Source organism: Heteronotia binoei, chromosome 21 (genome assembly GCF_032191835.1).
Source record: "Heteronotia binoei isolate CCM8104 ecotype False Entrance Well chromosome 21, APGP_CSIRO_Hbin_v1, whole genome shotgun sequence".
Taxonomy (NCBI): domain Eukaryota; kingdom Metazoa; phylum Chordata; class Lepidosauria; order Squamata; family Gekkonidae; genus Heteronotia; species Heteronotia binoei.
The window spans coordinates 102,357,385-102,382,029 of NC_083243.1; the positions used below are offsets into that span (position 1 = coordinate 102,357,385).

Consider the following 24,645-nt stretch of genomic DNA (forward strand, 5'->3'; position numbering starts at 1 on the left):
ATATATATTTTTTTAATTTTACCAACAAGGCACAAACAGTTCATAAGCATTTTCACATACTGCTTAAAGTCATGAAAAGGCTACATTGCACTGGGAAGGCCTAAAAACAAACTTGGCATCTATCTCATCTCCCACATAATACACACACCTAAAAACCCTCTGCAACATTTACATATCATTCTCTGTCCCTTTACAAAGTTAGCCTTCTTCCACTGTTTGAATGTACTATTTGAATGTAGCCTTCTAAAAGCTGGTATATTAAAACAACTTTATTATAGAACTTAAATGTTAGGTTCTGCCTTATTACAATATTTATTTTCATATCACTTAAGAATTTTCATATAACTTAAGCAGTGAATCTTAACCCAAATACATAGAATTAGCAAAATACATAGAATTTGTAAAAAGAACAAGTCTGTAAACAGGGAACATGGAATGTTGTTCCAGGTTTACAAATACAAACAAATGAACTAAAGGGGGTAATCTTCTCAGGTATTTTAAATACTAACAGTTTTATGGCTAAAAGGTTAGAATCTAAAATTAAATAGTAATATGATCCAAACATAAAACTGCATAACAATTTATTTATCTTGATTCAAGTATAACTCTGTGTCTTCACAAAAGAAAAAGAGAAAAGAAAAATACTGAAAACCCTAATTACTTTTTGTGCCGGAATTTTTTTTTGTTCAGGGGGCATTCCTAAGGAATTTTTTTAAATTGCTTTCTGTTAATGCATAATTTCTGTTACCAAAGATGACTGCTTTTATTTTGTTTTTAAAATATTTCAGAACAACCTGGAACAGGAGTTCTATGCACATTTAATTGCTTTTAACTTTACTTTTTATTAAAACCATATAATGAATATAAAACTTTTAATAAACACAATTAAATCTTCCATGTTGCAAAATGATCAAAATGAAGTAATTGTCAGGAACAGAGCAGGTGAGCTACACTAGTACAACAGCACGTCAAGTACTTCCAACACATATTATGCAACCTTTTTTTAAAAAAAAATGGTTATCACCACCAAGTAGATCAAGAATATAATATTTCCAGTCCTCCAAAATCTTCTGTACCCTTTAAGTCACATGCCTCTTTAATTGATAAATTTAGCCGTGAAGAACAAGCACTTAAACCAGAGTCCAAAACATTAAGTCACATGGTCAATGTTCAATTAACTACTTTAAGAGCATGATCCTAGGCTCAAATCTGGGATCATCTCATGTACACACCCCAATAAGAAATGCAGATGAAGGCTTGCACAATACCTACTAATTTGTACTGGGCAATTTGTACTTCATAAATTCTGTTTGCGATGTAATATTAAAGTACCAAACGGTTTTGTCATTTTAGCACTTCAGTACAAAATAAAAAATATTTTGATTCTTACATAACCACATAAACAAATAAAACTGCCTTCCACTTAGAGTTTGCTTTTGTGTTCTAACATGGGCTGGCTCACATATGTGCAGCATGACAACACCTAACAAGTTACATGACATGTACAATTTCTATAGCAGCAGCATCCATTGTAACAGTACCTGTTTAACTATCTTGTTTCACAATTTGATACGTGCTACAACAGTTTGGCAGTCATTTTTTTTCTTGCCTACAGCCATGTTACACAAAAATAACTATTATATGTTGTTCTAAATACCAAATGACCACTATTATGTAACTTTTATTTTCTCACTCCATCAGAACGTTTTGATAGTAAACAGTGTCTTACCTGTGAATAGATGCTGGCACCTTTCAACTATCCTCTTAATGTCTGGAAACAGGCTTTCCCCAATTTTTCTACAAAACAAAAGGGACACAAAAATAAATTTACTGAACAATCAGATACAATCAGGCAAATTATTAAAATACAATCAGAACGTCTGGACTTTAAAAAATCTAAAAGCAGCATACCTAAAAATTAAGTTCTGAAACTACCACAAGTAAGCATTGGTAAGCTGCTTTAATAAAAATAAAGGGAGCTTTGATAGGAATTTTCAATACACATATTTCAGTAAGACCATAATTGGAGCCAAACATATTAAAATTCAATGCCTATGTTCTACATTTTAAAAAGTGACATTTTTCTTTAAATGGTACGCATGACTTCTTTCCTCCATTTTTTAATAAAAAAAGTACTTCAACATCTAAATGCATTTTGAAAATACATAGCATACAGTGTTTAATAAAAAAAATAGTTGAACTACTAAGTACTGATTCATTTTTAGGGACCAGGAAAACAAAACATGCTTCTTCTCTCTCTTCCCTCTCTTTCATTCTCTATTTTAAGCCTTCCATCATTCCTAAATCAGGACATTTTTACTCCTTTGTTTTTTTGCTGGGGTCTGAGTACTGCATATAGTCAGTCTCCCATAATAGTACATCAATGATGATGAATATGATAAATAATTTGTATCTGCAGGGAACTCAGAAAACTTTGTACCCCTTTTCTCACCACAAACCACATTACAAACATAACCACTGAGAATCCACAGTGTTCATGCTTTTTGTTATACATTTCGCATTTCAGATAAACATATTATTTAGGCAATTAATGCATAATATGCAGAATATTAAGGTATTGAAAGGGCTGTTAGCTATTGTGTCTCAAACTTTGACTTGTTTCTTTTTCTTTTTGTTCCTGTAAGGGGCAAATTTATAATACAAGAGCAATGCCTAAACTGATCATTTGAAATAATAATTAATTATTTGAAATAATCTTTTCCATTTTATTTTTTCCCATCACAATAGTGGTGTAAATGTTATTTTACATCTACCCTTTCAGTGGAGTTAGAACTCCATTACGCTGTTGCAAAGCACATATTCCTCACTAGATTTCAAAGATGATTGCTAATGAGAAAGACAGAAACTTTTGCACATAACATTAATTTAAAAGCATTTTCACAGCTCTTGTTTCTCTCTGCTGTTGACATATGTGCTTTTGGACTAGTTATTCTTTTTTTTTTTTAAGACTGTTTCCAGCCTTCATTCTGTTTTAATCAGTTTGTTTGCTTGTTTGTTTCTCCCTGATTCATTGGACTTAAGTATTCTGCTATGTGCAATATCTTGATGGTTTTTTTATTTTAACAAGTAAAATTACCCCTTAGATTAGCCCACCAGTTTATTGAATATAAAATTATTGGTGGGATGGAGGGACTGCTCTAGGAAGCTGTTGATTACAAGCCACTTATGCAACACAAAGAAAACTGTGATACTGTCAATATTTTTCCTGTCTACACTTTGGAGTACAAGTAGGGATTTGGGGCCCAGCATCTATTCAAGAGAAGCAGAGGACAAGAATGATGCTGGAAATACCCTTTCAACATCCCAGCAACATGATTCTTATAGATTGTGAAACTTAAAAAAAAAAAAAAGTACTGCTAAGGAGAAATCTTTTCAAAATTTTTAAGAAAACATAGAGGATTTTGAAAAAGTTACTCTAGTTTTTAATACAACCTGGGAAAGCTTTTAAAAAGCCATGTTTTTGGTTGGCCAGAAGGTGTGAACTGTCTTCTTGGTTTCAGTTTTGCTCTTGCTACTTCTACTTTTGCTTATCAGCAGCTGAAGCCTTGGGGAGAAGCAAACTATTTGTTGAAGGAAACTTTCAAAAGCAATAGAATTGCTTTAAAGATGTAATTCATGCCATTCTCTATATTCATTACATGACATGTTTAACATCATGGGAATGCTCTTAAGATAGCGTCATAAAGATGCTAGAGATCACAGTCATTACCTATGGTAAATTGATGGTCACTTTACAAGAAATCATATAATATCATGCCACAGATTTATTTGGATTTTGCCTAGACTGCAGTTTTACAGCAGCTTTTAAAATGGTGTGCTCAAATCTCTGAACACAGATATAACAAAACATTCTGTTCTACTGTGGCTTTGATAAAAATTAAGGGTTTTTTTCATTATTCACTTTTCTCTGTAAATGTTTAAATATAACCACTAAATACCCAGCCTTACCAGACCAGTTGGTGACTGATCCAACTCTCTCTTCCTGTAATTATGTAAATATTATCTCACAAATTCATCCATGGCTACTTGCCTGGGTTGTCAAAAGCTGAGAGGAATTAGTCTCTCTCTCTCTCTCTCTCTCTCTCTCTCTCTCTCTCTCTCTCATTCAGACACACAACCCCCCCCCCCCCCCCCTTTGTTACTGTCTTCTTGGCTAGCAAAGTTTGGGGTCTCAATATAGAACATTTTGCTGTAAATTACAAACATATTAATTTCATAAGAAACATGGTTGTAAAATGTACATGCATGTATGCTGAGCCATTTTTGTGGGAAGGGCGGGATACAAATCATAGAATAAATAAATAAAATAAATAAGGTCAACACATGTGCTCATTTCTAGTATTAAGACTATTCATTAACTAATCATATAGGGCCATTGATAATACAGAAATACAGATATATGGATTAAAACTCCACATGGACGTTTAATAGGGAAAGTCCCCCCCCCAAATTTTTTTTTGGGGGGGGCGAGAATCCCAGGTCCAGCAGAGAATGGACAGCACATGTCTATTTCCTTTTCTTTCCTAGAAAAGTCAGTGAATATTCCAGATGCATGCGTAGAGCTTAATAACCACCAGTTAGATTCATTGTTGTCTCTGTTCCCCCCCCCCCCCCCCCAGCATGCAGACTACAATATACTACAATACACAATATATCTGTTTTCATATTGTTTATCTGGCTAAATGTGCAAATGGGACAACTTGTAAAGCTGTCTTAAATTGAGTCACTTATATACCCTACAATGGAAAAACAAATAAAAGAATAGGAGCAAGTGCAACTTTACTTGTCACCAGGTTCAGCAACTGAACCAGTGTCAGAATTAAGGACAGAATTAAAGTGCACTGACTTCCTTTTAACAATAATAAATATTGCTGGTAAAAAATAAGAGTGCTGTATTGAACATCACAGCTGAAGTTTGAATACAATGTCTGTTGCACCTTTATATAGGATTGCTAGCCAAAAGTTTAAAACACATAAAAGGCAGCAAAACAACTGGAGATATGAAATATGAGACATAATCCCAAGAAAATTAGAGACACCCTATTGGTATGTAGCTGTTATATAGCAATAATAGCTGTGTTTATTTATGCAGATTTCAAGATTTAACCCACCTGTTGCCAAGGCTTCTATGGCAATTTATAGCCACATTAAAAAGAGTTAATTAACACTCTAATAATAAAAAGAAACAGGAAAGAAGCTAAAATTTCACTGCTAAAAATTCTTTACACATGGTATCTAATACTTGGCTAGGAAATATCTCTCTGGATAAAAAGACCTTGCATGAGAACTAGTATAATGTAGGGCTAGAAAGTTAGGCTTGGTGGTGAGCCCAGAATCATTTCCCAGATCCATTATAAAGCTGTCAGGATAGCCATGCGCAAGGCACTGCCCCTCAGCCTAATCTACCCTAAAGTACTCCTTAGGGAAAAAGCAGGTTACAAACATGAAAGAGAAAGACAAGATAGTTCAATCTTAGCCAGAATGGAATTCGAACAGTAGCACATACGCCCACTGAAATCAGTCAGATATAAGCATGCAATTAAGTACTTAAATCCATAATTCTATCCATACTTTGTAGGGAGTTAGTTCCACTGAACTCAGCACAACATACTAGTGAGTAAGAGATTTAGGACTGCGCTGCGCATTGAACAAATTTCAACAGAGACAAGGAGCAACCTAATTACATCTATAATAAACCAAGAGTCCCAGTGCACCTACAAGACCAACACATTTATTATAGATAACTTTAGAAAACATCTGATTAAGTGCACACTTGTACTCAAAAGTTCGTGCTACAACTAGTTTTTCTTCAATAACATGGAAGACACTGCTGTTTTTGCAGTAGATTAATTTAGAAACTCTTTCAAAAGTGAATTTCTATTACTTATGCTCCTGAACTCTGTCCAAGTAGTCAGCTGTATTGGTCTGAAGTAGTAGAACAAAATAGGAGTCAAGTTGTACCTTTAAGACCAACTTAATTTTATTCAGATATAAATACTTTCCTTTTGACCCAGACTTAATACAATATAATATAGTCATTAACAGACATTCTCACATTTTGACATATTACTGTTTTATTGCTTTTGCATGCTCATGCTACTCAGATCAAAGGTTTGCTCAATTTGTTAATTTTACTATTCTGTCATTGAATCTTAAATTTGTACCATTTTGCATTCTAAACCACTCCCTACCAGATATTTTTTACTATACTGTCATTGGATCTTAAATTTGTACCAGTTTGCATTCTGAGCCACTGACTATCAGCTATGTGTGGCTTTGCTCACTGTACCAGGTTCCTCGTCTGATGAAGTGTACTTAGAGAGCACACAAAAGCTTACATTCTGAATAAAACTAAGTTGGTCTTAAAGGTGCTACTTGACTCCTATTTTGTTCCTGAACTCTATTAGACATACACATGACATATAGGCCCATTGTGCATGGGTGTTTTCCTTCACTTTTGCCATGCATTGGGTTTTCTTTTCCACTCTGCATTGATTTCTCCTCGTTCAGTGCTCAGTTCACTTTCTGGTCACTGTTTTCTCGAGTTTTCTGAGAATGGTTTAGTGCTGCTTTGCTTCTGAGCCAAAGGTAATTCAAAAGTGTACAGATTCACTCAGATTTCCCCTTGCTCCTTTACTGCCCCTTGAAGGTCACACCTCTGCCCACATCAAGGACATTCAATCCACATCCAGGTCCTTCTGCCCACTTTGTATGTTCTGCCATTCATCGGTGTGCATGCTCTATTTATGATTTTTTCCCTTGTTTTACAATTTTTTTTACAAGCAGCATGAATCTAGCAATATGAGACTATTGCTAGTCTTGAATTGCTGGAGGGTGAGAGAAATGACAGAGGGGGAACATGCTTCTCTGGCAGCTCTCCAAGAAGTTTCTTCACAAGCTCTGAAAGGGGAGAGGGAAAGACCAGCATTGGGTCAAACCCAGCAGCAAGCACCACAGCCACCACCAATGCTCAGCTGGTGAGTGTGGGAGAAATTGCAAGCTTTAACCCAGCCAGCTGAGTATCCTCAAATACCCAGCAATTCTCCTGAGTGCTTTAGCCATGAACTCACTGTTTTTATTCTTGCGGCAAACTAGATTTATAGAATGTGGATCCAGCAAGTGGGAAAATGCCTCTGAGCTCCTTTTTTGAAATCATCTGGGATGTTATGCTGGAGGGTTTCTCTCTTGCCACCCCAGCCATCTCCCCTCTTCTCCATTCTCTTTCACCAGACTCCTGCCCATGAGTGCATGTAGATCTGGCATTACTGTGTGCTGTCTTGCATATGACAGATTTAAATTAATGTTTTATTGCTAGTCTTGCGCTGTTTATAAAAGAATTAAAGCTACAAGGAAAATAATTTTAAAAACCAATTCTAAGTGGTGCTTGTGTGGCAATGAAAGAGGGGGATGGTGTGGGGAAGTACTTTTCTCCCTTTCTCACAATACAAGAACTCGTGGGCGTTCGATGAAATTGTTGAGCAGACAGGTTAAAACAGATAAAAGGAAGTACTTCTTCACCCAAAGGGTGATTAACATGTGGAATTCACTGCCGGTGATTAACATGTGGAATTCACTGCCACAGGAGGTGGTGGCGGCCACAAGCATAGCCACCTTCAAGAGGGGTTTAGATAAAAATATGGAGCACAGGTCCATCAGTGGCTATTAGCCACAGTGTGTGTGTATATATAAAATTTTTTGCCACTGTGTGACACAGAGTGTTGGACTGGATGGGCCGTTGGCCTGATCCAACATGGCTTCTCTTATGTTCTTATGTGGTGACTCTTTTCCATTTTTCACAGTGGCCAATAACACAACAAAGAATCCACTGAAGTTTGGCAATAGGAAAAGGAAACTTTGCAGCTGCTCAAGTCAGTTTCAAAAATAGTTTGGTCAATTTCAGGATTTTTTTAAAAAAGAAACCTTTGTCTGCATTCCTTTGTGTTCTCTTTCATTCAAGGAACTGAATCACAAAGATTTAAATGGAAGTTGCTTACTTGACACTATTGCGCAGTTGCAATAGGGCAATTGTGCATTTAAAAAAAACACCTTTGGACACCATCCCCGAAAAAAGTCATAAATGACATTTCCACCCCAATTTAGATAATCTGAATTTTTTGGTTGTAAGTGCAGAATCAATTCACACTTAAAGGCTTAATTGCTCGGATTCTCTGCAGTAAGCTGCATGCACATAATAAACCATAGCTTGAAATAATTGGCCTTGTACTGAAGATACATATATGCCAATTTAAGTGACTGCTCTCTATGGCATGATATATAGCTGAATGTTTAATGACTAGGCTTCAGCAGAGGACATATTGCTGAACAACTGAGTACAACAGTGGTTAAGGCAAATTTCACTTTAAAGTGCATTGTCAGATTTTTAGATTCTGTAGTAGTTTCCATCTTACATGAAGATGGTTTACATCAGGCACCCATAGAACAGTTTTATATATTCTTCATAAAAGCTATAACCAAAAGATCTCCACAGTTTTTAAAGTGATCACTTACATTTTACAGGAGAACAACATATCAGTGAATCTATCTGAAATTTGTTTGATTCTCCCAAAAGTTCTTACTATTCACTTCAGACAGGTAACAGATGTTATTGATGATGGAATCCCCCCCCCCCCCAGTACAGCTTTTCAGAGGACATTAAGAAGTAGTCCTACCCTATCAATATCTAGGGGGCACTTAGTGGTGCTGTTTAAACATTATTTTATATTTATTTATTATATTTGATTTATAGGTCGCCCTTCCCTGGAAACAGGGCTCAAGGCAGCTAACTACATGAAAAAATATGATTTATTAAATTAAAAACAAGTTAATAAAACATTCATTATAATAATATATTACAGATGGCAAGCATAATTTTTTCCCCAGTGCCTCTTGGGGCAGGCTTATAGAGAATGGGAGGTATGAGAGTGCCAGACTAGTCAATGTACCATTGCTGCCTCAACCAAATGCTTGGCAGAACATCTCTGCCTTACATGCCCTGTGGAAAGGAAGTAAATTCTGCAAGGCACAGATATCGTCTGGTAGAGAGTTCCACCAGTTAGGAGCCAAGGCCAAGAAGACCCTGGTCCTGGTTGAGGATAGCTGGATCTCTCTTGGGCTGGGGACCACTAGTAAGTTCTTATTTTTGGAGCAAAGGGATACCAGGAGAGACAGTCCCAAAGGTACATGAGTCCCTGACTGCTCAGTGCCTTAAAAGGTCAAAACCTTGAAAACACCATGAAAAATGCACTTTTAGAAGGACTGACATTTTGTCACAATGACATATTTTGTCATAATCATTCTCTCCCTTCTACCTTTATTTCATTTTTCCTGTTACCCATGTCCATTGATAATTTGATTCAGAGTTTAATTGGGGGGGGGGGGAATAGAAATGCCATAGCTGAGGATTTGTTACATCTTTTTATATTAAAAATTGTGTACTTTTAAACCTGCTTTAAAAAAAATCACGATTTACTGATAAAAAAGAAAGTAAAATATCATATAAAACTCCAATTTCTTTTTGCTTGTGCTTATACAAATGATGTAAATAAGATAATCATTATTGGGGGGAAAGTGTAATGGATGTAACTGTATGAATGTTTCTGCTCAATAAAGTATACTTTATTTTACCAATAAAGTATTACCAGTCTCAAACTCTCTTATCTTTGTTCCTCTAACACTCTGATAAATATAAATATAGCCTGATTTTCTAATGGTGTTATGAATGGAAATATACCACTGCAACAATAAATTAGGTAACTTCCTAAATAAATCTTGCAGTGGACCTTCCACTTCTTTCACCTTTTCCTTAACAGCTTCTGTTTGTCCCAAAAAAGGGTCAAGGAAGCTTCATAAGCAAGATTCACTTCACTGTAAGAAGTTGCAGTGACAAATGAAACAGTTTCTTCCTCCCTCTTCAGTTTGGTGTAGTGTTTAAGTGTGTGAACTCTTATCTGGGAGAACCAGGTTTGATTCCTCACTCCTCCACATGCACCTACTGATGTGACCTTGGATCAGCCACAAGTTTTCTCAGAGCTGTTCTGCTCAAGAGCAGTTTTGGGAGAGCTCTCTCAGCCCCACCTATATATAAAAACATTTCCATATATATTAGGTATGTAGTCATTTTGTAACAAATAATCGATTACTGGAAACCATGCTCTTATAATCTTATTTTCATATTTTTCAGGACAGCAGTTTGATGTGAAAAAAGGCAATTTAGTAAGTATAAAATATTCCCATATCTTATTTGCCCACATCTGTGTTGGGAGGGGAAGGGAAAGAAGATTGTAAGCCACTCTGAGACTTCTTCGGGTAGTGAAGGGCGGGGTACAAATACAATCTCCTCTTCCTCCTCCTCCTCTTCTTCTTCCAGAAAGGTGATTTCACCTGATCCCCCCCACCTCACTGCAGCCCTTCATGCTGTAGTGCTTTTTGGTTTGTGAGAGGGTTTTCAAGACGAACAGCATGCTGCTGGGGGAGGAGAACCTAATAAAAGGTTTGCTGTGCCAGCTCCTTCTTTCCCTCTTTTTTTATATATATTTAATTTTTATTGGTTTTTTCATAATTACATTAAAAAACAAAAAAATAAAATAAAACAAACCCTACTTTAAACATTCCAGTTACAGAGTTATTGCTTTGAGGTGTCTTATACATAAATCTGTCATGGTTTCTTTTTTTAAAAAAACCAATTTTGCATATAAAAGATTATTTATTTATTTATTAGATTTAAATTCCGCCCTCCCCCGACAGGCTCAGGGTGGCTAACAACAGTTTAAAAACATTAGCAATTTACAAACATATTTAAATGAGATATATAAAAACATTTCCATATATATTAGGTATGTAGTTATTTTGTAACAAACAATCGATTACTGGAAACCATGCTCTTATAATCTTATTTTCATATTTTTCAGGACAGCAGTTTGATGTCAAAAAAGCCAATTTAGTAAGTATAAAATATTCCCATATCTTATTTGCCCACATCTGTAAGTTTGGTACATTATTTTCTTTCAATTTTAATGCTATCAACAACTTAGTAATATTAATTAAAATTAAACTAATTTCTTTTCTTGAACTATCAATCTCTGAAACTTCCCAGAGGTCCAATAAAACTGCCTTTTACACCAAAAGGTGTAAAAGGAATATTTACTAATAATATTTCTTTTATTTTACTAATTATGTTGGTCCAATAAGTTTGCAATTTAGGGCATACCCACCAACAGTGCAAATAGTTTGCCAATTGTCCGCAATTTTTATAACACAACAAAGAATATGTGGGATCTATTCTGTTTAATTAGAAGGTGATAAATACCACCTAGTTAATAATTTTATTGACTGCAAACAAACTGAAAATATATTTGAACCTTCTTTCCCTCTTGACCCAATCCAATATTTATGAATGTCTTAACCAAATATTTTAAGGAATAGCACAGGCCAAAAATATATATAATTAATCTTTGCCTGCCTTTTTTCCATTAAAGGGTGATGAGTGCTTGGAGGAATAGTTTGATTTTGATTAGTGAAAACATGCAGGAGTGTTAACCCCTTGCCCATTCTTAATCAGAGCCCTGAACAGCAGCAGCTGCCCTTTAAAACTGTTTGGGGACTGGAGCACCTATCTCTCAGCCTCATCTGTTCTTAGATTCAGTTTGGTGTAGTGGTTAAGTGTGCAGATTCTTATCTGGGAGAACCAGGTTTGATTCCCCACTGCTCCACCTGCAGCTGCTGGAATGGCCTTGGGTTAGCCATAGCTCTCTTAGGAGTTGTCCTTGAAAGGGCAGCTTCTGGGAGAGCTCTCTCAGCCCCACCCATCTCACAGGGTGTCTATTGTGGGGAAGGAGATAAAGGAGATTGTAAGCCGCTCTGAGACTCTGATTCAGAGAGAAGGGCGGGGTATAAATCTGCGGTCTTCTTCTTCTTATCGATATTACACACATCAGGTGAAGTCAGGGCTGGCCCTAGACTATCAGGCGTCCTAGGCAAGGCTAACTTCTGGCACCTTTCCCCCTCCCCACACAGATGACCAATTTTCAAAAACAGATGAGTTGTGGGAAAAACAAAAAGCAGAAAACTTGAAATGGCTTCCTGACCTAGATAGCCCAGGTCACTGAGTCATGTGGGGGGCAACCCCCAGAAGGCCAGTGCGCTAGGCAATCGCCTAATTTGCCTAATAGCAAGGCCAGCCCTGGGTGAAGTTCACAACTGATACAAATCTGAACAGACACCCTACTGACCCCTACACCAGCGTGACTTGGAGTTATGCTGGAGTAAGGGTGGTTAATGCTGGCACAGGGCACTAGTGGTACTGGGCAGCTAAGTCCCACCAGTGCACAACTGCCACAGCTGTATGTCAGCAGACCAACAGCACAAACTCTGCTGCAGGTGTAAATGTGGGCGTTTCAGGGGATGTGGCAGAGGTTAGGTGGTTTCCAAAGTGTTTTTTGCATCAGAATGCCCCCCTGAGCAGGCACAAAGTTGCAGCAGCAAAAATGGTATTGTAGCCCTCTGTCAGCCATGGTAACTTCAAATTCACTCCCCCCCCCCTCAGCTGTGGCCATGCCCACAGGATCCCAAGCAGATCAAGATGCCATTTAAGTGCATACACAATCAGCACACTCCCTCACTCTGGCCGCACCCCTCCTTGGGACCCAATGACACTTCCCCAACCTACAAATGGTTTCAGGAGGTTGTCCCAGAATTTCAGAGGTAGGGTGCATGGCAGGGAATGTTGTCTGACAGCTCCCTGCCACATGGACTTAGAGTGAGTGCATATGTACCCTAGTGGTGGGCACAACATAGAAAGGACACCTAGCACCAATGGGCAAACAACAGTGGCAACTGGGCAACATTGGCTGCCCCCAGCACTAGCAATAGACACTGTGTACAACATGTGTTCACCCTTTCAGATGACCCTCCAGCAGCATGGCAACCATGATGGTAAATGCCGTTCCTGCTCACTGTGATCCAAAAATGCACCAGCATCCCGGGGCCCAGTGCCTACAAAGCTAGAAGCATCCACCCATCATGGGGTAGATGCAGGGGGCCTGCACCATGGAGGGATCAGTCATTGGCATGGATGTGCAGTCCCATCCAAGAGACCTCCCCTTTCTCCATTATGCTCGCAGAAGTTACACCTCAGCCATCCAGCAACAGATGTGATTGATGCATGGCTTAACCATCTCACATGGTAGAATTTCCTAGTTCTGTAGTCACTATCATCTCTTCCCCTTTCAGGGGATCCTAAGCAGCCTCATAGGCAGAAATTTTGGGGTGGGGTGTGCCCAGGGGATAAAATTTTGGATTGGGGGGGGGGAGCCATGGGGCTTGGCTGCTGCTTCCAGCGGCCAGCTGCCAGGCCCCAGGTTTCTCTCTCCACCGCTAACTCTCTCTACCACTAACCTTCCCTCCTCCTGCATGTGGTCCCTGAGAAAGTTGCACTCACTTGCTCAGCGGGGTGAGTAGGGAATGCCCCAGCGGCTCGGTGCAGCTGCTGACCTTCCCGCCCTGCTTGCGGTCCCCGAGAAAGTCATGCTGGCTTGCTCAGCAACACCAGAGGCTTGGCCTCTCTCCCTCGCATTCCTGGGTCTCATAGAATCATAGAGTTGGAAGGGACCTCTAGGGTCGTCTAGTCCAACCCCCTGCACAATGCAGGAAACTCACAAACACCTCCCTCTAAATTCACAGGATCTTCATTGCTGTCAGATGGCCATCTAGCCTCTGTTTAAAAACCTCCAAGGAAGGAGAGCCCACCACTCCCGAGAAAGCCTGTTCCACTGAGGAATCGCTCAATGGTCAGGAAGTTCTTCCTAATGTTGAGCCAGAAACTCTTTTGATTTAATTTCAAACCATTGGTTCTGATCCTACCTTCCAGGGCCACAGAAAACAATTCCACACCATCCTCTAGATGACAGCCCTTCAAGTACTTGAAGATAGTGATCATATCACCTCTCAGCCACCTCCTCTCCAGGCTAAACATCCTCAGCTCCTTCAACCTTTCCTCATAGAACTTGGTCTCCAGACCCCTCACCATCTTCGATGCCTTCCTCTGGACCCGTTCCAACTTGTCTATATCCTTCTTAAAATGTGGTGCCCAAAACTGAACACAATACTCCAGATAAGGTCTTACCAGAGCAGAGTAAATCAATACCATCACTTCACGTGATCTGGACACTATACTTCTGTTGATACAGCCTAAAATTGCATTTGCCTTTTTAGCCACCACATCACACTGTTGACTCATGCTCAGCGTATGATCCACTAAGACCCCTAGATCCTTTTTGCACATACTACTGCTAAGACAAGTCTCCCCCATTCTATAACCATGCATTGGATTTTTTCTACCTAAATGTAGAACTTTACATTTCTCCCTGTTAAAATTCATTTTATTGCTTTTAGCCCAGTTTTCCAGCCTGTCATCCTGTAGCCTGTTTCTGTCTTCTTCTGTGTTTGCAACGCCTCCCAATTTAGTATCATCCGCAAATTTAATAAGCATTCCCTCTATTCCTTCATCCAAATCATTGATAAAGATGTTGAACAAAACAGGTCCCAGGACAGATCCCTGAGGCACTCTACTTGTCACTCCTCTCCAAGAGGATGAGGAACCATTCTCAAGCACTCTTTGGGTGCGATCTGTCAACCAGTTACAGATCCACCTAATGGTAAAAGGATCCAAACCACATTTTACCAACTTGACAACAAGCATAGTATGTGGAATCTTATCAAAAGCCTTACTGAAATCAAGATAAACGATGTCTACAGCATTCCCCCGATCCAGCAAGGTAGTCACTTTCTCAAAAAAAGAGATCAGGTTAATCTGACATGACTTGTTCTTGAGAAAACCATGCTGGCTCTTAGTAATCACATTCTTTCTAAATATTCCAGGACCGACTGTTTGATGATTTGTTCTAAATCTTTTCCAGGTATAGACGTCAAGCTGATGGGTCGGTAGTTACCTGGATCCTCTTTTTTCCCCTCTTGAAGATGGGGACAACATTCTCCCGCTTCCAATCTTCCGGCACCTCTCCTGTTCTCCAAGAATTTTCAAAAATAATAGCCAGAGACTCAGAAATTACATCCGCAAGTTCTTTTGGAACCCTTGGATGCAATTCATCTGGCCCTGAGGATTTAGTTTCATTTAAAGAAACTAGATGTTTGTACTACCCCTACACTGATCCTAGGTGGAACTTCATACCCTCTTTATATGTTCTGTTTTTGCCATGTTGAGCACCATTCTCCTCAGAAGAAAAGACTGAGGAAAAGTAGGAATTGAGCAGTTTCGCTCTCTCTTCATTACCTGTTACAATTTCACTTTCTTGCTCTCGCAATTGGCCTATCATGTCCTTGCTCTTCTTCTTACTCTGAACATAAGAAAAGAACCCTTTTTTGTTGTTTTTAGCATCTTTGGCCAGCCTAAGCTCATACTGAGCTTTAGCTTTCCTAACTTTTTCTCTACAAGCACTGGCCCTCCTTCCAATTCCTAAAGGAGTCTTTTTTCCCCCTCAAGGCTTTAGAGAGCTGTTTATGGAGCCACTTCAGCTTCTTTAGGCTTTTTCCATTTTTTCTTCTAATAGGAATAATCTGTGATTGCGCTTTCAGCATTTTGCTTTTAAGTATTTCAGTATTTTGCCTCAGAGGTGCCCTGCAATTGATGCACCCACTCAAAAGTCTGGCCTCGCGCTCTTCATGTTGTGAGGCGGCAGCGTGAGGGAAGGGGTGAAGCGAGTGGAGTTGGAGGAGGTTGCTAGGGCGAGGGCACTGCAGCCAGGATTCACTAGCTAGTGGCCAGGAGAGCTCGGCAAAGCGATGTGGAAGGACCTGGCGCGCTCTCTCTTTCATTCTCTCTCTCTCTTGCCATCACTCTCTCTCTCCTGCTCTCTCTCTCTGTCGCTGCTTCCTTTCGCTCTCCTGTGCTCTCTCTTGCTGTCGCTCTCTCTCTCTCTTGCGTTTGCTGCCTTTCATGTGTTCGGGGGGGGGGAAGGAGAGAAATGGCCTGGGAATGGAGTGGCCCTACAGGGGGAAGGGGGGTTTACATAGAGTGGCCTGCCCGACTCGGGTCCCCTGTAGCTACAGGCCTGATCCTAAGAGTGGTTGAGGGAGCTGGGCCACATTCTGGCTGCACCCATGGCCTTTAAAAATAGTATGAGCAGAAACATTCACACAGTTATGTCCATTACACTTTCCCTCCAGTAATGATTATCTTATTTATGCCACTTGTATAAAGACAGGAAAACAGAAAGTGGAGTATATTTGATATATTTTACTTTCTTTTTTTCTCAGTAAATGTGATTTTTATGCAGGCAAGGTTAAAAGTACACAATTTTTTAATATAAAAAGATGTAACAAATCTTCAGCTATGTCATTTCTATCCCCTCCCCCCCAATTAAACACTGAATCAAATTATCAATGGATGTGGGTAACAGGAAAAATGAAATAAAGAGGGTAGAAGGAAGAGAATGATTATGACAAAATATGTTAGTCCTCTTATAAGTGCATGCATTTTTCTAGGTGTTTTTCAAGGTTTTGATCTTTAAGGCTCAAACATCCCAGGAATTCATGGGCCCCATAGCAGCAATCTTGCCAAGCCCTCTGGATGCCAGAGGCTGCCATGGGTCCAGCAGATGAGCCACAGGAATGTGGCCACAGACCTGACTGAGCCAGAGGCAGAACTGTTCAATCTGTATTTGCAAGCAGACCACATTGTGAATTCCAATGACACAAAAATAGGGGCATGTACTTTGTGGGGGGGAAACCCATACAGGGCTAGTGGCACCCCCCTGCACCAGGGTGGCCTTCAGGCATCTTGGGCAGGCCACCAGTGGGTCCATCATTTCCCTCCTGGCCTGAGGGTTGGAGAAACTTCCCAACTGCCATTGGGGTCATCAGGATGACTCTTCCACCATATCCATGCCCTCACATTTTCCTGCTTGAAATCACCGTTAAACTCCTGCCTAACAGGAGCTCCCAGTGACAGCACAGGGTCCTGTACACCAAGGGCTGCCAAGCCCCCCGTCCAGGCAGTGGTTCCCCTGTCTGGGAGGTTCCCACATTGGGCCAGCGAGGGGAACCTCCCCCAATGTCATCGGCACGATGATGTCACCCAGAAGTCGTGCTGCTGCCACTCTAGCCATTTCTGGGAAAACTTTATGGTTTCCCCGGATGCTCTAGCCATTTGGGAGGGAAAACTCTATGGTACAAGAGGCACCATAGAGTTTTTCCCTCCCAAATGGCTAGAGCATCAAGGAAAACCATAGAGTTTTCCCAGGAAAACCATACAGTTTTTCCGGAAACGCCTAGAGCAGCTGCGAACGACATCGCTAGCGTGATGACGTCACTTCTGGGGAAGGCTGGGGACTTGGCAACCCCATGTATACTAGCCCATGGACCCTCCACATCAGCCCCACCAAGGGGAGGAAGAAGGCATAAACTGTGAACAGCTTCACTATTGCTAAAGGCTGCATAACTCTGTGGCCCCCTGTGTGTGATGGAAGCATTGGAACTGCATCTTCAACTGGCTAAATGCCCACTTGATGACCATGTTTGTTTATTCTTTATGAGCTTGGTTGTAGGCTGCATTGTCTGGTGGGTCATCTTTGGGATACAAAATCAGCAAATATGGCATCTGGGGATATAGTCACCTATAGTTACCTGAAGGGAATGGCACATGAGGCGTCAGGGTGGTGTCTTCTGCTGCATGCCTGCCCAGCTATGTCCATCATACTAACCCAGCCAAGCAGCCATCAGGTAGGCTGGATGCAGCTAAGATCTGGGCATCATGGATGCTGCCCAGGAACATGGTCACAAGTTCTCTAAAGATTCCCTGGTGGGCACAGGAGGCCTGAACATTCAGGTTGTGGAAGTGGTGGCAATTACAGTTTACCTGTGGCTCCTCTAGAAGGGGATGATGAAGACTATGTGGGTGCAATTAATGGCTCCCATCACATTGGGGAAGCCTCTGAATGATGCAAACCTTGCCCTGATAGAATCATAGAGTTGGAAGGGATCTCCAGGGTCATCTAGTCCAACCCCCTGCACAATGCAGGAAATTCACAAATACCTCCTCCACACCCCCAGTTACCCCTGCTCTATGCCGAGAAGATGGCAACTCCCCTCCCCACCCCCCCAAAAAAAACTCCCGCCAGGATCCCTGCCCAAACTGGCCAGGAGAAACTTGCTGCCTGACCCCAAAATGGCAATCAGCATTTCTCTGGGCATGTTAAGAAAGGGCCACAAGAAACTAAGCACTGAAGCAATCCTTCCTGCCCTCCTTCTCATGATCTGCCTAAGTGTACAGAATCAGCATTGCTGTCAGATGGCCATCTAGCGTTTGCTTAAAAACCTCCAGAGGAGGAGATCCCACCACTTCCTGAGGAAGCATCCAGAAAGCTCTGCAGGAAGCAGCTAGTTGAGGACTGTGATACCTTGAATACCTCTGCAATGATACCCAGAATAATCCAGTGGCTGGAAACCTCAGGGAGAGCAGGATTTTCTGCAAGACAGGGATGGCATGGGGAGCAGAAGTGGGAGTTTGGCCATTTTATGTTTTTTTATTTTATATTTTTAGTTTCTGCTGTGATCCTTGTGCTTTTTCTTGATGTTTTGTTTATTTAAAACATTGTATTGCCAAATTCCACTATTCCCCTACCTCTCCATTTTAGGCAGGCATCTTTTTTTTGGGGGGGGGGGAGGTTTGGGAGGTGTCAGATATCAAAGACTGCTAAATAAACAAAATATTTCCAGAGTGTCACTGTTCTAAGCATGTTTGCATTTTAAGTTAAAAAACAGGAGGTGCACAGGGGCAGAGGCAGAGCAGCTGTCCCTGGGCCAAGTATCGTGGCTGCTGTTGGCCTAGAGGGGAGAGGGGATTCTGGGCCATTGCAAGGTCTCTGGGCATGGCCTCCTCCAGGGCTGTCTTAATGCATGGGCCTGATGGGCACTTGCCCGTGGGCCCCACGAGCATAGGGGCCCCATACTAATCTGTGTATGATGCAGTACTAATAACCAGGTATTGATAGTTTGTGAATATATGAATGGATAAGCTTTTTATTTGTGCAAGTTGAGAAAATGTTGAATGTAGTCTTGTAGTCCTTTGTATAGGTCGACCATTTATCGAAGATTTACATTTTTATTCCTGTGAGTAGTTGTTGTAGGGACCCAGTACACTGCTTTGCCCAGGGCCCATAATGCTGTTAAGATGGCCCTGGTCTCCTCAACTCATGACTCCCATTGTAATGTAATGTAAAATTTTATTTATATCCCGCCCTCCCCCGCCGGAGCAGGCCTGCCTGCCACACACCCCTGCCTCACAACGATGTTGGAATGGAACACTGCTGCTGAATCGCCAAGAATGATGATGTGACATTGTCTGGCAACAATGTTGAGGTCACTTTTTTCTCTCTTGGCCACATGTACCTATCCTCAGGAAAGTGACTAGTGGCAACACAGGCACATCACAGGATTGCTCTTTAAAAAACTGAACTCTCAGGGGTGTCAAACTCCTTTGTTATAAGGGCCGGATATGACCACCTACAGTCTGATGAGCCTACTTCGATGTAATATATTTATTTATTTTAAACATTTTAATGCCATATTTCCCCTCCAATCAGGATCCACAAGATAGTGAATATAAAAATATGAAGAAGAAGAGGAGGAGGAGGAGGTTGGATTTATACCCCGTCCTTCACTCAGGGCGGCTTACAATCTGCTTTCCCTTCCTCTTTCCATAACAGACACCCTGTGAAGTATGTGGGGCTGACAGAGCTCTTTTGAGAACTGCTCTTTCAAGTACTGTGACTGGCCTAAGGTCACCCAACAGCTGCATGTGAAGGAGTGGGGAATCAAACTTGGTTCTCCCAGATTAGAGTCCACACACTTAACCACTACACGAAACTGGCTCTTTTAAAACACTTGAGCAATTAAAAATACATTTAAAATGATAAATTAATTCAGTGAAAACACACAAACAACACCAGAAGGATGGCCAGTAATCATTATAAAATGATGATGATGTATGCACAATGTGTATGTATGGTATATATGCCTATAATATTTTTTAATGTAGTGCAATGAGACTTGCATCACCTTCTTATCATTCAGGTTTTCTTTTATTAAAGCAATATATGCACCATCCAACTATTTATATAGAAATAATTTCTAAAAATTGTATGCTAGGCATGGTCCATCAGGACTTTCTCTGTGCAAATGTTACTCTAATGAACAGGAACAGTATAAGAGCATAGATCCAGGTGGGCAGTCATGTTGGTCTAAAGCACTGGAACCAAGTTTTATTCAAGGTATGAACTTTTGTGTGCATTCACACTGAGATATCTGAGAAAGTGTGCATGCACATGAAAGCTCATACCTTGAATAAAACTTTGTTGATCTAAAAGGTGCAACTGGACTCAAATTTTGTATAAAAACATGACTCTGGGCATTTGTGTAAGATAACTTCCTTAACCTAAAGCTATATAATAACTCTGTAGTCTTTCAAGATTACATCTGAACACCTAATCTGATTGTACTACTATTGCTATAAACTGGTCTCAGAGATTCTGCTTGGATTGTAGTGCATGGTATAGGTTCCATAGCAGAAATTCAAACATATAGTTCCAAAGGCCCAAGAGAGCTTTGTGGTTATGTTTTTTGAATAGCTGCTCTCATGGGCCACCTGACAAACTATTAGTAAAACTGGCTTACAAATGAAGCTGTTATGACAATTTCAAAAGCAGAGTGAGATATAGGACAGAAGCCTGGTGTCCAGAAGAAAACAAAACAATTAAAACCTGATTATGCAGTCTCAAACTCTTGAACATTCTAGATGTGCTCTTTGCTTTCTGGGCCAGACTTCTCAAATCTCACTTCTTGAAACCTAATGAAAGTATTTACATTTACCACAACCTCATATATATGTATATAATGTGCGTGTAATTCTTAGATCATTTGAAATCAAAATTTAAGCATTTTAAATCTGTTAATGAAATGATGATTTTATGGAGGTCAGAAATCACTGAAATTATTTGGGTTGATTTGCGTGTATCAGGCTCTGTTAAGCAATGAAATATTGAAAAGGTTTTATACACAGAGTGCATTTTAATAAATGATTTCATATATGCCTTCCAGTTTATCCTAGATACAGTAACATATAGGGCATTGTATTACTCTTAACTTCCCTGCAACATGATGTCTTGATATCACTACAAAGGCCTTGCAATATGGTCTTATTAAACAGATGAAGAGTGGAAGCTAGATAGATATTTAGACAGTATACATACATTTGCTGCTTAGGTAAGCTTAAGTGATCACTAAGGCAACATTTAATAATTTATACTGCTAGAATGTCCTTATATAAGCAGTAACGTCCTTAAACTGAAACTCTTGTTTTTAACATAGACTTTATCACAATTAGGGTTTGGGTTATAATATTATAAAATAATATTAAAATGATTTAAAGGAATCATGTAATAGGTCAAAATCTATAATTGTAACAGGACAAAATATTTTTATATAGTCAATTCTTCCATCTGTTGAATTAATCTTTCAGTTTTAAAGCCACCTGTTGAATTTTAAGTAAGATAGCCAAATACATTTCCTTGGAAGCCAGTTAAATTTGTGCTTAGACTAGGAACACGTAACTTTGACAGAGGAACTGATAGAACTAATAGCTGAAGAATTTCTGGTTACTGATTGGGTTCACATTTATAATTTCATGTATTTATAATAAGTAATATCAGGGATGCCACCACCAAAGTAATTAACAAGTAAACATTTTATTCAAGTTCCTAGGAAATATTTGAAAAAGAGTATTTTCTGAAAATACCATTAATGAACTCAAATATAAGAATCAAATCTATGTTCAGCTGGATAATGAATTTCGTTTTTGTCCTAATACTAATGTCAAACTTAAAAAGCAGATTAGCTTGGAATGCATATAACAGCTATAGACATTTCTTTTCAAAATATAAATTGGGTAACAGGCAATGTTTGATTTTTAAAAAAGAAATCCTCAAGATATAATTTGCAGTGCGAATGGGCTTAGGCTGGAGTTACTTTTGCATAGGACTACACTGATAATATCCTCATAATGATTAAATGGAAGACTTTTATGTTTAACATTTATATTCTTATCTTTTGTTACTGAAGTAAGATTTTCAAAGCATTTTTAGTTCAGACTATAACTTTCATTTTAGTTAAAGAAAGCCTATTATTACAAATGAAGGCATAAACATGTGGAAATGGATTTCAAAGTGAATTGCATTGTGAAATGATTTTAGGAGAGGTATGTATAGAAAATTTTCTCAGCATACATACATTAGTTAAAGTTTCTTACACATGTGCCCTTTTTGTGGTAAACATTTTAGACGTATTAAGAGATCTAATAATTTTTAACTTCAAATATATGAATCAGTTTCTAAAACTTTACAGTCGCCCTTCGTTAATTTGTTCATTATTATTGATCATTGTATTAGTGCTTACTATTAAACTATTGCTTTTCTGTGCAGTTAAAATAATTTCACCAACCTGAACCTTCAAGGAGCTTGTAAAAATATTTCAAATATATTTTATTTAAATAGTTGCAGAGTCTCTTTCTAGTAAAAAACTGTAGAAAAATACAATTTGGTAAAGTAACCTAGGCAAATAGATGTGGTACCTATTGTTAGCAATGTACTTCTATATCAAAATTAAATCAATATTTGTTGCATATTTTAAAAAATGTAAATATTAGAAAAGGAAGTTATTTAAGTTCAATAAAGACAATCAGCTTCAGTCATAATGTCACTGGTATAAGAAATTTGGTTTTCGATAAGTCCGGTGCTGTTATTTCAAAATAAGGCAGTTAAGTATAATACCCTTTTAAAAATCAACATGAAATAGGAATAAAAGCAGCTTAGTACTTTCATGATGATCACTGCAGCACGAATTAATTACAGCCAGCTATTTTGAGTATTCTTCCTTTCAAATACTGTAAATAAACCATACTGTATATGATAATCTTTTTTTAAAAAAAATCCTCTTCTTTTAACTGTGTATTTAAATAATTTAAGACTGATATTAGTATTGAAGATTCACAATGCAAGCTAAGACATATATGTATATATATATACATATGTGTGTATGTGTGCAGATTGTTTTCTTTTAACAGGATTGCCCTTCAGTTTTCAATACCATTTCTACAGACCTCAGATTTCACTACATCACTGAAATTTTTTGAGGCAGTACTCAAGGAAGTGGTTGCAGAATTCTCTCATTTTGTTCATTAGGATTACTTTCAAATAAACAGTCTAAAGAAAGCGTATGGATAGTTTCAGTTGTATTCTCTATATTTTTTATTTAAATTAATAAGCGCTATCAACTTTCTATATTAATGTTAAGTAGAAAAGTAAAAACTTCCAGATATAATGCTAACATTGTTATTACTAAATTACAAGAGGATCTATTAGGACTGGCTGTGGAATCCTGCTCACTGTTACTCCAGTGTAAACTGATTAAAATTCAATAGGCTTAAATTAGAGTAACTCTGCATAGTTTGTTTTCTCTTGAAACCAACTGTGAACATCTAAGTTACCATTTCCTGCTTGAAATCTTGAAATTAATAGTCAAAATTAAACTTCATTCATGAGAATAAGAGGAACATATATTATCCATAATATTATTATATTATTATAAAATATTATTATATGATATAATAATGATATAATTTATATCATATTAGATTATTACCAGGGTCGGCTCGCCCACTAGGTAATCTAGACATTTGCCTAGGGCACTGGGAGCAGGGGGGCGCTGAATTGGGCTCCCCCCTCCCAGTACCCCAGACAAACACCTCATCCGCTGTCGCCCCATGCACTGAGAGGAGTAATGCCAGCCTCCCCTTACCTACTTCAATGTGGGCAAAGTGTTCTCTTAAGAGAATGCAAGATGCGACAAGGCTTTGCTCCTCCCTTCAGATGGAAAGTAAAGCCTGTTATAGGAAGACATACAAAGGGCCCTAGAAAAATATTCGGGGTGATGAATGTGTAGGTGGCAAGAAGGAAGGAAGAATGAAAGAAAAAGAGAGAGACAGAGAAAGAATGGTAAGAAAAAGATTGAGAGAAAAGAGAGAGAAAGAGAAATGGAAGGAACAAAGGTAGACAGAAAGAGGCTGCAATCACATGTTAAATAATGCAATTCAATCCAGTTTCAAAGCACTTTCCATCTGGATTTTGCCAGTTCACACAGTAATATCCAGTTGGAAAGTGCATTGGAAGTTGTAATAGTTCACACTAATTCCAAGTTAATGCATTTAACACTTCCAGTGCACTTTCCAACTGGATTTTAGTTCACACTGAATTCAACCACAGACTGTGATTTAAATGAAGAGGTAGAATATTGCCTCATAAGGAGTTTCTGGCATATTTATAAATAGAATATATATATTCTATATATATGTGTGTGTGTGTACTGGGCAAGTGCAACTTTGGCAGGGAGTGTTAGTTGGAGGTGGCAAAACAGTGGCAGTAGGTGGGTGGGTGGAGATGGACTGAGGAGAGGCAGTAGTAATCAGTAAGGCTCCAGGAGAACCTCTCAGCAGAGAGGTTCTCAGAAATCAGAGGGTGACTGGTGGGGTTCTGGCCTAACAGGGCTGGCAGTAGGTGGTCA

General features: G+C 39.1%; 1 long non-coding RNA gene across 1 annotated transcript in view; it reads right to left on the reverse strand.

Moving 5' to 3' along the window:
• Positions 1-1,726: 1,726 nt before the first annotated feature.
• Positions 1,727-24,645, reverse strand: part of LOC132589109 (uncharacterized) — a 147,931-nt gene continuing 125,012 nt past the window's right edge. The window contains exon 3 of the long non-coding RNA XR_009556545.1: positions 1,727-1,797. This is a non-coding gene — a long non-coding RNA (uncharacterized LOC132589109). The remainder of the gene's footprint in view (positions 1,798-24,645) is intronic.